Source organism: Halichoerus grypus, chromosome 10, assembly GCF_964656455.1.
Source record: "Halichoerus grypus chromosome 10, mHalGry1.hap1.1, whole genome shotgun sequence".
In the NCBI taxonomy this organism is placed as follows: Eukaryota; Metazoa; Chordata; class Mammalia; order Carnivora; family Phocidae; genus Halichoerus; species Halichoerus grypus.
Genome location: NC_135721.1, coordinates 83,742,414 through 83,757,253, shown reverse-complemented (window position 1 = coordinate 83,757,253; position 14,840 = coordinate 83,742,414). Strand labels below are relative to the sequence as shown.

The 14,840-nt window shown below is 44.7% G+C and overlaps 1 protein-coding gene across 1 annotated transcript in view; it reads right to left on the bottom strand.

Annotated features, from left to right (window-relative positions):
• The window catches only part of FHL2 (four and a half LIM domains 2), a 64,871-nt gene extending 52,748 nt beyond the window's left edge, over nt 1-12,123 (bottom strand). The window contains exon 1 of the mRNA XM_036096565.2: nt 12,059-12,123. The gene's annotated coding sequence lies outside the window, so the exon portion shown is untranslated. The remainder of the gene's footprint in view (nt 1-12,058) is intronic.
• Nucleotides 12,124-14,840: the final 2,717 nt, after the last annotated feature.

The following is a 14,840-nucleotide window of genomic DNA, read 5'->3' as shown; positions in this document are numbered from 1 at the left end:
TCTCTTTTTGCCTTTTCCTGCAGCTTGGATGACATGGGAAACCCACAGAGTCCCCCCTGTAGGCTGACACAAGTTGGGGACAAGATGAGGTTTGGCACTGGGCCGGACTCAGGCAGCGGTGTCAGGTGGCCCCGGGACCTCCCTTCCCCTTCTCACTCTGATCTCTGCCCACAGAAGAGGGAGGATTCTTCTGTATTTTACCACAGCATGGAGGTAGCCGGTGGTCCCAGATGTTGAGAAGGGTCAACGGAGCAACATGGCTCCAGCAAAGACAGGGGGCAGCTTTTGAATGATTGGAAATAGCCTAACTTTCAGTTATTTAGAAGCCACCTGAAGATTTCCAAAGCAATTTTCATAACTTCTAACAATAGCCTTTTTCCAATATAATTATCTGCATCTTAGAGGAGAAGAGATTGCAGTACAAAGAAAGGAAGTCCTTGCTGTAGACCTCAGATGAATCCACCCCATTTCTGTAGCAGGCAGACTGGTTATCTGACGTCCTGTCCCTCTGTCCCCTCCCTCCTTGGAAGTATAATGGCCACACCATTTATCCTTGGGGCTGCCTTTTCATAGCAGATGCAAGGTGCTCTGGGCTCTTGGAAACAGACATTCTCCACTCCCATAAGGAAGAGGGAACAGAAAACATTTCCAGCTTTCTGAAAAGCAACATGTTTTCTGTCTTGGCCTCTTACCATCATCCCTAGCCCCGCCCAAAAAAGTCAGTATTCATTTTGATGTATAAAAGCAACCGCATCTAAGTTACCTTAACCAAGAGACAGAGCCCCATAATTCAAGTCAAAAGTAACTGAAAACAGAATGGAAAACACATGGTAAAGAATGGAAACAGCATGTCTATTAAAATACCTTTGCAATTTGCTTTATCTCTCCTTCCAGACATCCTGCCTAGAGTGGTTTCCTCCTGCTCTGTACCAACATCCCCCCTTCCCCCTTTCCTTAGACAGCAGTCACGAAAAGCAGCCTTTGATGTGGGGCTAACCGCTTAACCACTCCCCAGCCCTTCTGCCAAATTACAAGACTAGCTGGAAGCCCACTGCCTGCTGCAGAGGGGTGGGCCCTAATCCAATAGGACTGGTGTCCTTATAAAAAAAAGGCATATTTAGACACACAAACACATACACACAGAATGCCATATGAGCACGAAGACAGAGATTAAGGCAATGTGTCTACAAATCACAGAACACCAAAGATTGCCAGCAAAACACCAGAAGGCAGAAAGGGGCCAGGTCCTCAGGCTGTGATTTGTCTTACATAGTCGGTGGCAGAGAAGGGAGGTGGATTAGACCACACTACGTGAACCATCTACACTTCCTCACTTAGACCCACATAGGACTGGGGTGGCAGATGCTGCAGGAGAGGGCGTGGAGCTCTGGATAATTAGCCAAGTTGTTTTGTTAGCTTCTCAGAGATTTCTACTCATATGTCCCTTTCACCCTTTGGTGAAGGCACAGGGTTCTGTTTTCATTTTTCTCTTTCTTCCTTCCTTCCTTCCTTCCTTCCTTCCTTCCTTCCTTCCTTCCTTCCTTCCTTCCTTCCTTCCTTCCTTCCTTCCTTCCTTCCTTTTGGGCAGGGGCAGAGGGAGAGGTAGAGAGAGAATCTTAAGCAAGCTCCACGCTCAGCATGGAGCCCAATGCGGGGCTCAATCTCCTGACCTTGAGATCATGACCTGAGCCGAAATCAAGAATAAGATGCTTAACCTACTGAGCCACCCAGGTGCCCCTCGTTTTTCTTTTTTTTTTTTTCACAAAGACTCACATATGTACAACTGATCTAGTAGGTTAACTGTTTCATTGGTTCTAGCCTAAGGGATCAAGTAGCCTTCTGCAGAGAGAGAAAGACATCTAAGGGGCTGGTAGGAGGAAGTGAGGTGCCCTGGGCACTGTGAGGGTTTAGGAGAAAGGAAATCTGCAAATATCTAACACTTTGATAGCAACCCACACTAGGAAGTGCATTTTTAAGTCCTAACCACATCACATAGCCCCACACGTAGTGTTGACAAAATATGCCATAAAATAATTCTTATCCTTATGATGTAAGGCGATTCTTTTTCTTTTTTTTTAATCTAGTCAATGTTATGTTATTGTTAGGAATATGTAGGTCTCAATCCATTACATAGGTATCATGGTTCACTATAATTATGAAATGGACTCTCGTTTGAACAACTTGCATTTAGAGCAGACCCAGGCAAGGGAGATTTTCTTGTGAACTCATGGTTCCCATATGAACTTGGGGAGTGACAACAGAGAAGACAGGCACCCATTTTAGGAAAACGTCACAAAGGGAAATCAGGCTACGAGGTGGGGCCTGCAGCTCTCAAATGCTAATCATCTCTCGGAGAAAGAAACACATGTGAATTTAACTCCGTGGCCAGAGTGTAGGCATCACATCCTTATAAGGAATCTTACTTTGAGGTTTCTTATCTTCCTGGCAAAAGGAGTAAGAATGGCTGAGGTTTCAGGAAGCTTATCCACATTGAATAATCCCTCTACATTATTGTGTTTCCAGAAAAGGCAGCTCCCCCAGGGACCTTGGTGCATGTGACTGAAGCTTGGGGCTCAGAGGTTATATCTGTTTGTTATACCCGTTGACCTGGCATATTAGCAAAAACACTCTCTTTCCCCTTCAGAGTGCCGCAGTTTGGACCACAAATTCTATGGTCACCTAAGATGGATAAGTAAGGAAAGTACATCTATAGCACACTATCTATATTATTATTATTATTATTGCTTGGTCACAAAAACATAGAGCCCACATGTTTATTTACCTCTAATTTCTTTAGAGGTGTATACTTTAAGGTGAGTGTCAGAATAATGCAAATGGGTACCTCCTTCTAAAATTCAAGGTCATGGTGGTCATGAGCTGTCATGTGGAAGTGTGCTTGTGGCCTTGTCCTCAGCCCTGCTCACCTGGAGGCACTGAGTCCTTTCTACCATGGCAGCTCATGACCCGGCCTCAAGTGGAAGGAGGGAATATGTGTCTATTTAGGGACAGCCCTGTGCCCCTTGAGGTGAGGTCTGGACAGAGTTCAACTGCCACAGATTTGGGAGTCTTGCTGAGCTGTGGATACCTCATCTTCCCCAAACTGCCATCCGTTCCCAACTTCTGGTCTCCTCCCTCTTCTTCTGTACCCACGTAAGGCTTCTGCCTTGTGTCCTTGCCGCCCAGGTGGAGTAGGGTTCTGTCCCGAACTGTTTCATTTGCTGGGCCGTGGAACTGCCTCCCAGCTCCTTCCAGACCCTGAGAGGTTGAAACCATCAGAGGCCGCCAGCCCGACTTGGGGGCCTGAGCATCATTCCCTCGTGTGGCTGACACGTGGCTCACTGGCCCCGTCCCTTTGCCTCCTGGTGTTCTGCTGCTTGCTGACATTTCCACAGTCCTTGTTGCTAAGACCCGGGCCACCTCCCTTCCTGTCCCAGGTCATCTGTGTCACTGGGCTGTGTGTGCCTCACTGGAGCACCCTGAGCTAGGTCCCCCCAGGCTGGAACAGCACCTGTGGGGCGTCAATAGGCTCTTCCTCACCTGCTCTCTTACCGTGGGGCGTCCTGGCTCCAGGTCTACTCTGGACTGCCTGGGCCCTTCACCCCCATGGGAGGTGCAGCCTGTCTCCAAGCAAGGCTTTCATTTCCACTTTGCAACCTACTTTTACCATATGTCTGTAGTTTCTTGAAAGTCAATAATATGCTTGAGGACGAGGTGAGACTGATTATTTTTAAGAGAAAGTCACCTTTAGAGTGAGCTGTGAATCTTTGGCATCCTATATTACAGGGGAGCAGGGCAGAAGGGGTGAACCTTCCTGTTTCATGTCCTATCCAAAACCCGAACCTGGGCCCCAAGCTTCCCATTTTCCCTTCATTACAGCAAGGGACAAAGATTTGCTGCAAACCAGAGGCCTTGCTGGGTACTACAGAAGCGTAGTGGTCAAAGAGTCCGCTGGGATTCACCTCCCAGGTCTGCCTCTTCGGAACCCGTAGGTGGAATAATGGCTTCCTGAAGCTCTTCACGTCCTGACGTCCAGAATTTATGAAGGGATTTTGCAGATGTGATTAAGTTAAGGGTTTTGAGATGGGGAGATTATCCCGGCTTATCCAAGCAGGCCCAGTGTAATCATAAGGGTCCTTATAAGGAAGCAGGAGAGTCAGAATCAAAGAGAGATTGAAGATGTTACATTGTTGGCTTTGAAGGTGGAGTAAAGGGCCATGAGCCGATGAATACAGGCGGCCTCCAGAAGCTGGAAGAGGCAAAGGAAAAGATTCTTCCCCTCGGGCCTCCAGAAGGAGCAGAGCCCTGCAGAAACCCCGATTTTAGCCCTGTGAGACCCACGTCAGGCTCCTGACCTCCAGCACCGTGAGATCCTAAATTTGCGTTGCTTTCAGACAATACACTTAAGGTAATTTGTTACAGCAGCGAGAAGAAACTCATACATCAACTCTTATATCCTCAGCTAAGGCACTTTTCTGGATTTCAGTTTGTTTTCTCATCTGTAACCTGGGCTGATAATACTGCCCACACCACGTGGTTGTTGCGAAGACAGGACAATGTGAAGCGAGTCAAATGCACAGTGGGCTCTCTGGCACATGGTGTGTGCTCAATTAATGATCGCTGTTACTATTATTATTGCCCTGTTCAGTCCTTACAAGTACTTTAAGAAGTTACTGTTATTAGCCCCATTTTACAGATGGGGTTCTGGGAAGTTGCAATCTTGCCTGAGCTCCTTGTAAGGGGCAGGACTAAAAGCCAAGCAAAGGCAGCCTGACTCCCCAGAACCCGCTGTCCTCCCTTAACAAACTGCAGGTATACTGGGAGTTTTCACAAGGACATACAAGCTGTGGACCCGGAGAACTAGACTTAGACCCTAACATGAACACTTTGCGATGGCTGATGGCATGAATTACAGTGGAAGAGTTTCAGAGAATTCAAATGAAATACATAAAATTGGGTTATGGAGTCTCCAGCCTTCAACACATGCTTACGTAGCACCTACTACACACCACCTACTATTGCAGATGCTGGGGATACGTCAGTGAACAAAACAGAGAACCTCAGCTTTCATTGGAGCTCACATGTTATTAGGGGAGAGACAGACACCAATATACATGGCACTTTATGGGTGTGTATATGTGTGAGATGATAAGTGCTTTGAAAAGAAAGTAAATCAGGGGCGCCTGGGTGGCTCAGTCGGTTAAGCGTCTGACTTTGGCTCAGGTCATGATCTCAGGGTCCTGGGATTGAGCCCGCAAGGAGCCCCACCTGGAGCCCCACATTGAGCCCCGGGTCAGGCTCTTCACTCAGCAGGGAGTCTGCTTCTCCCTCTCCCTTTGCCCCTCCCCCACTCCTTCTTTCTCTCAAATAAATAAAATCTTTTTAGAAAAAGAAAAAAAGTAAATCCGGGTAAGGAATAAATCAGGGCAACGAGCTAGAGAGTGTAATTTTAGATGGGATGTTCAAGGGTGGTGCTAAAATTGGTGGGAAGGAGGTGTGTGATTTTCTTGGACGAGAGCCTGATCAGATTGGTGGCACCAGCAAGTGCAAAGGCCCTGGGGTGGGGCAGCTGCTTGGCACAGGTGGGGAAAGGAGGCGAGAAAGGGAGGAGATGAGGTCAGATTTCAGGGCCTGGATCTTATCAGTCTGTAGGTTACGTAGCAATAGGATTTTACTGTGATTTGGGAAGCCATTGGAGGGTTCTGAGCAGGCAAGAGACGCGGTCTAATTTAAGTTACAAAAACGATACATTTTAAAAAGAGACCTGTGGTTCAAGTAAGCTCATGTAGGCCTCTGGAGCTGCGTTAGCTGCTCCTGCCCGAGGCTGGCAGAGGTTTGCAGACACTTCCCAGAAAACAGTGAAGTGCCCTGTGAGAAAGTAGAAACAGCCCTGGGACGGGGCACCAGGATCCTGCCAGAGCTAATTCACAGCCAGACTGGAGGATTCGCTACTGCGGCTTCTTAATAATAGTGTCTGAAGGGTTTATCGATACTTCTATCCAAATTTGATTCTTTAGCTGATGTTGAACATGCCACTGTGAATTTCCAAACCTTCTGACTTACTGAGAATTCTGTTTTATTGAGAAGATCCTCAGTCGGACCTCTTTGCTGCCCTCAGAGTTTCTCCACCTGAGAGTATTTTAGACATGGCATTGTGGTCGTGAATACTTCTCCCCTCACTTGGATGATTGCCCATGCTGGCTAATTTGAGTGACAACACATTTGCAACTGTTCATTAGATTTTTGCATTTTCAATTTGCAGGAATAGAGAGAGGGGTGCCTCAAAGGAGTTTGTCTTAGGCACTTTCAAAAATCTCTTGGCTTTCTTGACATTGAGCGCACATTACTCTTTTTTTTCACAGTACCTAACTGGAAAGTCTTGTTGACCTCTGTCTTGATTTAGGGATTGGAAGGGCATAATATCTGGTTTATTCAGGGTCATTAAAGTTGGGGTTGTGAAATAAGGAGACGGTTCTCTCTCACCGGCTTCTTTGTTCACTGAATTATATTTAAAGAGAGCAGAAATGTTGTTGTTTCCTAATAAATTAATCAAGAGATTCTGAACAAAGTTGGAGAGATTTTGAAGAAGGAACCTCATGTCTAGAATTTATTCAGCATCTCCAATCCTCTTTCCCTTCCCTCAACACACACACCCATGTGCTCTCGTGCACACACACACACACACCACACTGACTGAGGTGAATAAGAACTCCCAAGTGCTCTCGTGCACACACACACACACATACCACACTGACTGAGGTGAATAAGAACTCCCAAGTCAAAGAATTTACTCCTTAAGGATATATTATCATCAAATATTAGTGTTTATTGCCCAATGAAAATCCCATTTAAAGAGGAATTATTGCAATCATTAATTATGTCCTTGTGTATCAAGAATGGAAAAGGAATATCAAACCTGTTTCCAAGCCAGTATCACAGAAGGGAAGAATACTAGCTAACAAGGAAAACTTCTGGCTCCTTCCTATGCATCTTAACACTTCTTATGCCTGAATTAAACACAACAATTTAGTCCGGCAAATATTTATTGGGCAGCTGCTGTGTGTAAGGCACCGTGCTAACTTTCAGGGGTCTGACTAAGAAGATTAACACCTTTCCCGTGCTCTTGAGAAGGTGCTGGGAATAAAGGAAGAATTTTATTTTATTTTATTTTATTTTTTTTAAAGATTTTATTTATTCATTTGACAGAGAGAGACACAGCGAGGGAGGGAGCACAAGCAGGGGGAGTAGGAGAGGGAGAAGCAGAAAGCCCGATGCGGGGCTCGATCCCAGGACCCTGGGATCATGACCTGAGCCGAAGGCAGACGCCTAACCAACTGAGCCACCCACGCGCCTCAAGGAAGAATTTTAAAAAAGAAAAATAAAGGGTAAGTGGAAAGCCCTCACTCATTTATTTAAAAGATTTTATTGATTTATTTTTGTGAGAGAGAACACGGAAGCATGAGTGGGGGAGGGGAAGGGGGGCAGAAGAAGAAGCAGACTCTCCAGCGAGCAGGGAGCCTGATGTAGGGACCCTGGGATCATGACCTGAGCTGAAGGCAGATGCTTAACCGACTGAGCCACCCGGGCACGCTTCCCTCACTCCTTTTTAAGGTGAGTTTCTTTCTCCATAGTGGAGACTTTCCCAGCAATCTCCGGTCGGACTGCTGTCAGTCCTGGGGCTGTACCGCCTGGGTTCCAATCCCAGCATCCCCACCTACTGGTTCTGAGCCTTCACTTCTCAGCGCCGGGCTGTCCTCACCTGTAAGCCAGGAGACCGGAAGCGCTCCTCACAGAGCGGTTCTGCGGATCACACGAGTGTGTGCACAGGCGTGTTCTCCTCACAACCACCCAGCACACGGCAAGCACTCAAAGGTCAGCTACTAGTACCTCTCTAGCTCAGAGCTTCATTCTGTTTTAAGTCTGGAATTGAAATTAGTCCCAATTCAGGTTCTTGGCAGAGAAGTTTTTCTTTTTTTTACTTTGGGGAGCCAGTACACCTCTTCATTATTTTTTCTTCAAGATTTTATTTATTTATTTGACACACAGAGAGAGCACAAGCAGGGGGAGCGGCAGGCAGAGGGAGAGGGAGAAGCAGGCTCCCCGCTGAGCAGGGAGCCCGATGCGGGACTCGATCCCAGGACTCTGGGATCATGACCTGAGCTGAAGGCAGACGTTTAACCAACTGAGCCACCCAAGCGCTGCAGGACACCTCTTCATTTCCTCTTACAAAATGTGGGTTTATAGAAATGTTCAAAGAGAACAAAGAGCAGCATCGTCCCTAAATCATTACTGCTACCCCTCCCTGCCCAACACACACTCACTGAGCTCATCTTGTTCCCGTAGGACACGCCCTTCAGTCTGCGGGCAAATCCCATTTATTCCTGTCTCCATATTGTTCACATTCTTCCCCACCTGTTTCTGCTTTCATAATTCCTTACTTCCTTTCGGCTCCATACCTTTGTTGGTGTAATCTTTACCCATATATATCTTCCCTATAGGAATATCGGCCACCATTCCTACAGTGCGCATGTCTGCCATTCAAACACGGTTCATTGCATATGGCCTGAAGATTGCTCTTTTGTTATTTTAATGCCAACTAGAGGGTCCTTGAAGCCAGACTCGCTTAAACTTGGTTGCACCTTCTGCGGTGGACAACACTGTTCTAAGCCAGTTTCCTTATCTGAAAATAGGAATAATAATAATAATAATAATAATAATAATAATGCCTGTAGAGTGGCTGGGAATGTTAAATGAGTTAATACTAGTTCCCAGAGAGAGTGCTCATTCAATAAATTGTAGCTATTGTTTTTTGAAAGGCTGACCCTTCTGGTTGGTTATTTATAGTTTTTATACTCGTCGGCAATAATTAAAGTGCTTTATTTTTGCATGGAATTTTGCAATTTAAAAAAAACTTCTATAAAAAAAAAAAAACTTCCATGATTAGTCTCTGGGTACGAATTTAGTAAGCTATTTAAAATGTAGAGAAAATACAAGGGATATAAATTAAAGAGAAATAGAATAATCTACATCATGGATTTTTCTTTTTCGTGTTCATGCTAAACCATGACTGACATTTTGAAATTAGTCTAGATTTATCAGACAAAACTGAGCCCAGGCAGAAAGCACTCTGTTGCCTTTTGCTTAACGTTAAAATAGTCAGTTCCTCCTGCCTCTTCAGATTCCTCTACACACTTCATGCTCATTAGATGGGTCCCAGACAGGGAAAGAAGGCTCACTTCCTAAAAACCGAAAAGAAATTCTTGCACTTTCCCCTTAAAATTTAATTAGACATGCCTTCTTAGTAAAACACATGGACTATATTCTATGAGTCGTTGGCTTGGTATGGTTTCACTTCAGTGTAACTTTTCAGTATTACTTTTTAACTGTAACAAAAGTCTTCTGTTAAAATGAATTTTTATTCCTCTTCTATCTAAAATTTATCCTTTAAATTCAACAAAGCCCCAAATTATAAAAATGTACTCAAGGTTAAAATTAATTTTTTAAAGCACACTTAAGATAATTAATGATATTTATGAAATACATCTTGTCAAATATCAAATTGCTCAGAATTTATGTTAGTTCCTTTCTATTTTTCAACCTTATTTTGGTACATTGGAGACTAAATGATAAAAGGGTGATGAATCAGTGATAATGAAAAAAATCAGTAAAATAAGTTTTTAGGGGTCATGTAGATCAAGGCACGAGATGGTTGTGCATTTTTACTATTCAGTAGGTTGCATTAATAGTGTAAAAGTTAGCAGATTGTACTTTGAAACTAGTTATATTCTGATAAAAATTGCTTATCTAAAGCGCAATTTATGTTTTTTAACTTCCCATTAGTATTATTCCCAACTATTATGGGTATTTTAATATTCTGGCTAAATGAAAGAAGTTGCAGTGTCATATAAGGATGACTAATTTTCAAAGAATTAAAGTTTGAATACATGGTAAAAGGACATTGATCATAAATTGAACAAAAAGTAGATTACCAAATAACCTGATTATATACATATTTTTTTCTTTCTTAATTGTAATTTAGAGTTCCCCCATGTAATTTTCTGTTTTCGGATGCATCTTAAAATACATCAATCTGGACAACATAGCGAGAATTTTTTTTCCTCTCTTGTAAAGCTAGTATTAAATTAATGGTTGGTCTTAAAATCAAGGACCTCTTAGGATCAAGAATTAGTTAAGATAAACAATAAATGTAGTAAGACTACACATAATTTTTCATCTTCTCTCTGCTGGTCTGTATTTTCTATGGTGAACATGTATTTGTACAGTAAGAAAAAACAAAAGAAAATATAAACATTATGAAAAATTTCACCTCTTTCTTGCGTGGTGTTAAAAACAAGAGAACAGGCCCCAAATGGAGTCACTTATACTAAACTCCATGTCACCAAACAGACTTAACTTAATTACAATTTTGGCCTCTTCCAGAAATGGAATTTTAAACCAGTCAACCAGGAATCACCTGATCAGCGTTAGTTAGGTCATCTGCCTGATAGACCCCTGCCATTCTCTAAAGGAAAATGACCTTGCAGTAACGAGTCCACCTGTTTGTCTGGTGTAACTTCCTTGTTCCTGCTCCCTTCTGTCTATACAAGTCTTCCATTTTGTACAGAGCCTCAGAGCTCCTTTCTCTCTGCTGGATGGGATGCTGCCCGATTCATGAATCATTGAATAAAACCAGTAAGATCTTTCCAATTTACTCAGTTGAATTTTGTTTTTTTTGATGGTGGGGAGAGGATGATTTAAATTCAGTTTTTTGGCCACCTATTTTAAATATGAAATATTTTAGACACCAGTAGACAGTGTGTAGGTCCCTGTGTTAAGAGCTATGAGATTACAGAGAGAAGTATGACGTGGCCTAGCCTCAGGGATCTGGAACCAATGGAGAACTCTGGAAGCACTAAATGGGATGATGAATTCTAGTATGTGCAAAACGTGTTCAAGGACAGGCGAGACTGAGTGAGCAGTCAGGGGAGACTATGCAACACTTCATGGAGGCTGTACATTGAAATATTTTCTTAGTATTAGAAAAGGCCTCCAAAATGTCATCATGTGAGTTGAGTAGTTGGCTACTTCGTTAAAAACAAAAACTCTCGTAAGATTGGATGGATCTCAAAATGGAATAGATTTGATTACAGTACATCTTGTTATAAACCTAGCAATAAAACAAAATTCAAACAACATTCCTCAAGAAACAAATAAAACAAGAACAAACCAATATAGAGCAAGTATGTGATAAAGTAACATCAGCCGATAACACAGGTGTTGATACTATCTTTTGACCTCAGAATTATTTTAAAAAACCTGATCCGATAATATATATGTTTTTTATTAGATTGGACCTGATAAGGTGCCTTGCATAGAGTAGCACTAGAGGACATTTATATGTATGACACTTATCATAATATGTCATCCTATCGGTATTAACATTATGCAATTGGCCCCAGCGTTACTCGGTACTGTGCATTTGCTCATATCCTGCTCTAGAAATTAGTAAAATATTAGTGCATTTCCTTTAAGCACACAACAGCTATCTGTCCTTTTGCACCATCAGCCATTAACAAGTCATCTTGTATAAACATACTTCCCCAGCGTAATCAGACTCGTCAGTAATTTGCCTCCTCACCCCCAGGCCATCCGGAAATTTTGTCAGGCAGCAAAAGCTCCCGAACACTGTGGTTCCCCCCATTCCAATGTTTATTTTATAATTTTTTTTCTTTTTCTTTTTCCTCTTAAAAAAAAAAAAAGCGCTTTCTGGTATTCAAAACTCAGTGTAATTCCTGATTCCCACTCACATGAGCAAAGGGTTCTCTCCATGTTCTTTATATTCCCGGAGGCACCTGCTATAGAATTGGAGAGGGCGGGTTCTGTTCTTTCCTGCAGCCACGGGGTGGGAGCCCCCTGCCAGGGCTGTCTGGGTCTGCGCTTGGGGTCTGCGGGTCCACAGTGCCAGAGAGCTCCCTCCCAGGGCATGAAGGCTGCACCTCTGGCAGCAAAGCCTGTGCAGACACAGGGAAGGAAGGGTGGCCGGGGAGAAGAGGAAGCTTACCTGTCCTGTCCTTCTGTCCTCCAGCCTGACCAAAAGGGACAGCGGCAGCGCAGGGCCAAGCGCTCTGTGGGATGGCCCCAACTGCGTATGCAGCTGCTGGCCGGCTGCCGCCTCTTGTCAGCAGGGCTATAAATAAGGCACTGTCCAGAGCTCAGGAGATAAGAACCCAGCCCCTTGCTCCCGAGAGCCTTTTAAGGTATCCAAATTAAAGGAGCCTCGGCCCCCAGATGGGCAGGGGCTGCCAGCTCCCCATTTGGCCTGCCCGCTTCAAGGACATCCCAGGCCCCGCACATACTCCAGCAATCCCAAAGAGCAGTGCAAGGAGAAAGCCGCAGTGCTGGGAAGGTATCTCACTTGATCAGACGAATGGCAGAGCCTCTGGGCGGGCTGCCCGTGGCTTCCTCAGATTAGGGGGCTGGCACTGAGGCACAGAAGGGGGAGGAGACTTCCCCCACCCCCACTGGCCACACCACAGTGTCTCTGTGACATGGTGTGGATTTTCAGTGCTGCCTCGTGGAAGGAGCACACCAACCCTCTACTCTGGCTTTGGGGCATTTGTTTGGGTGAAAAAGATTCCAGGGAAGATTCTAAGGGATCGGCTTCATGCTGGACATTGGGGAAGCTGGGAGTGGAGTGCACTTAGAGAAGCTCTCTCTCCCCATCCTCCCCACTCACGCATGACAGGGATATTCTTGGGCTACAAATCACAGAACTCTTATGGAACTTTTTAAAACCATATGCTAGGAGAGAGAAGACTAATTTTGGGGGGCAACCATACCTGATTCACCCTTAAATTTCTTATTTCTGGAAGGCATTGCATCTGTGGCTGGAGGTGGGGGAAGGCCAAGCAGGGTCGGCTGTTTGGCAACTGCTCTCTGTGTTACTGACAGACGTTCCGTGTCTGGGAATTTATCCTGAGAAAGAATCGGGGGTGTGGGCAGAGATACAGCTCCAGGGACATCTCCTGCAGCTCTTTCAATAATTGGGGAAAGTTGAAAACAACCAAAATGACTAACAACAGAGACTGGTAAAATGAAGAATAGTATTGCCATAAAGGAAACACTGCAATCTTTGGAAATGCCATAGAAGGATATTTAATAACAGAGACCATGTTATGACATATTGGTAGTAAAAAGGCAGGTCAACTTTAGGGGAAACTTGACGTACACACAGTTCCCTCACACATACACTCTGAAAGGATAAGCGTTCAGTGTGGAAATGTGCTTCTGCCTGGATGATAGGATTATGGCTGATGTTATTTTCTTCTTTGGCTTATATGTCATCTCTAAATTGTTTGCAATGATCTTGCATTGCTTTTATAACAAGAACATTAATTTCATTTAAAAACCAAGTTTCTGAAAATCAGAAGAGAACTTTCTGTGTTTCTGCATTAATGAACCCAAATTTATTTTAGGATTACAGAATTCCTTGGGGTCTCCCCAGGCTTTGGAAAGACCCATGTTGGGGTCAGCAACTTTTTTTTTCTCATGCCAATATCAACAGTATGATGTAGAATGCTGATAGAGTCCCTGAGTGCCCCTATCAAGAAAGGTAAGTCAAGAAGAGAGGGAAAAAAAAAAAAAAGGAGAAAGAAAAAAGAAAAAAAAGCACAAAGAGAAAGAGGAGTCTGAAAATAAGAAAGTTTAAGTAATAGAGGTGACAGAAAATACCCATACACCCAGATCACCTTTATCTGACCTAACATGTCCCAGTTTATGGTCTGGCCAGGACATAACAAAGGCTCTATGTGTATTTGAAGAATATGTACATCCTGAAGATGCCTTGCTTTTTGATTATATTTGACTTAAAAAATGACCTCTAACCCTGAGCGTGCGATAGGGGAGCACATACCACTGATACGTGTAATTGGAAGAGGGGTTCCCCTCCCACTGGGCTCCCAGGGTTAGAGGTAGAGAAGGACCCTAATGGTCTAATGACTACCCTTCTGCATGCAAACACTAGAGGGGAGTCCCCTCTATGACTAGGACCTGGTCGATAGCTTTTGTGTTGAGTTGCTGTTCCAGGAATAGGCTCTTATATCAGATACCACCCAGGGACAGAGCCTGGAGTCAGAGGCTGAGCAACCCTCTGGACTGTTCTTTGGAACTTGGGGTGCCAGAGCTTTTCCTGGATGATCCCCCTAAAGCCCCGTCTGTGTTAGCTCTAACCACCTTCCTCGGATTTCAGCTGGCTTACTCACAGGCCTGAGCCCTGCAGACATCTGGTGAGAAGGGTGACTCTGGCCTCAGGTCAGCCCCTGTGCGGGGGCATATAGTCTCCCTACACAAGGGAAGAGGTCAGTGCAGGGGAGGCTTGAAGGGGCTCCTCTTGGACAAAGCCAGGCCTGAGGCAAGGCACTGAGGCCCTCATAACTGGCGGCCTGTCAAGGCTGGTGTATGGGCCCATCCAACTGTGGGGTTCTCCCTTGACCTCCAGGAAGAGCTGTTGGAAGCATCCCGGTGTGACATTCTCCCTCCTCCATGCTGACTCACCCCCACCCCTTCAGAGGGGCCTACTGCATGCACACAGTCTTGGGGTGGGGTGGGACATGATGCACCATGCCTGCTGAGAGTCACCCCAGGAGCAGACATGTGTAGGTGGGAGCAGCATCTGCCTTTGGGGGCTGTGGCCCAGGATCTGGGCTGTGGCCAGGACTAGGTGTGACCGGGAGAATTGTCGTGGATGTGGCACTTTCTTCTCTTCTTGGTCCTGTTGCCAAAAACTCAGAGACCCAAACCAAAGGACATATGGGTCTGGAACAAACATTTTGATTCAATTCAGC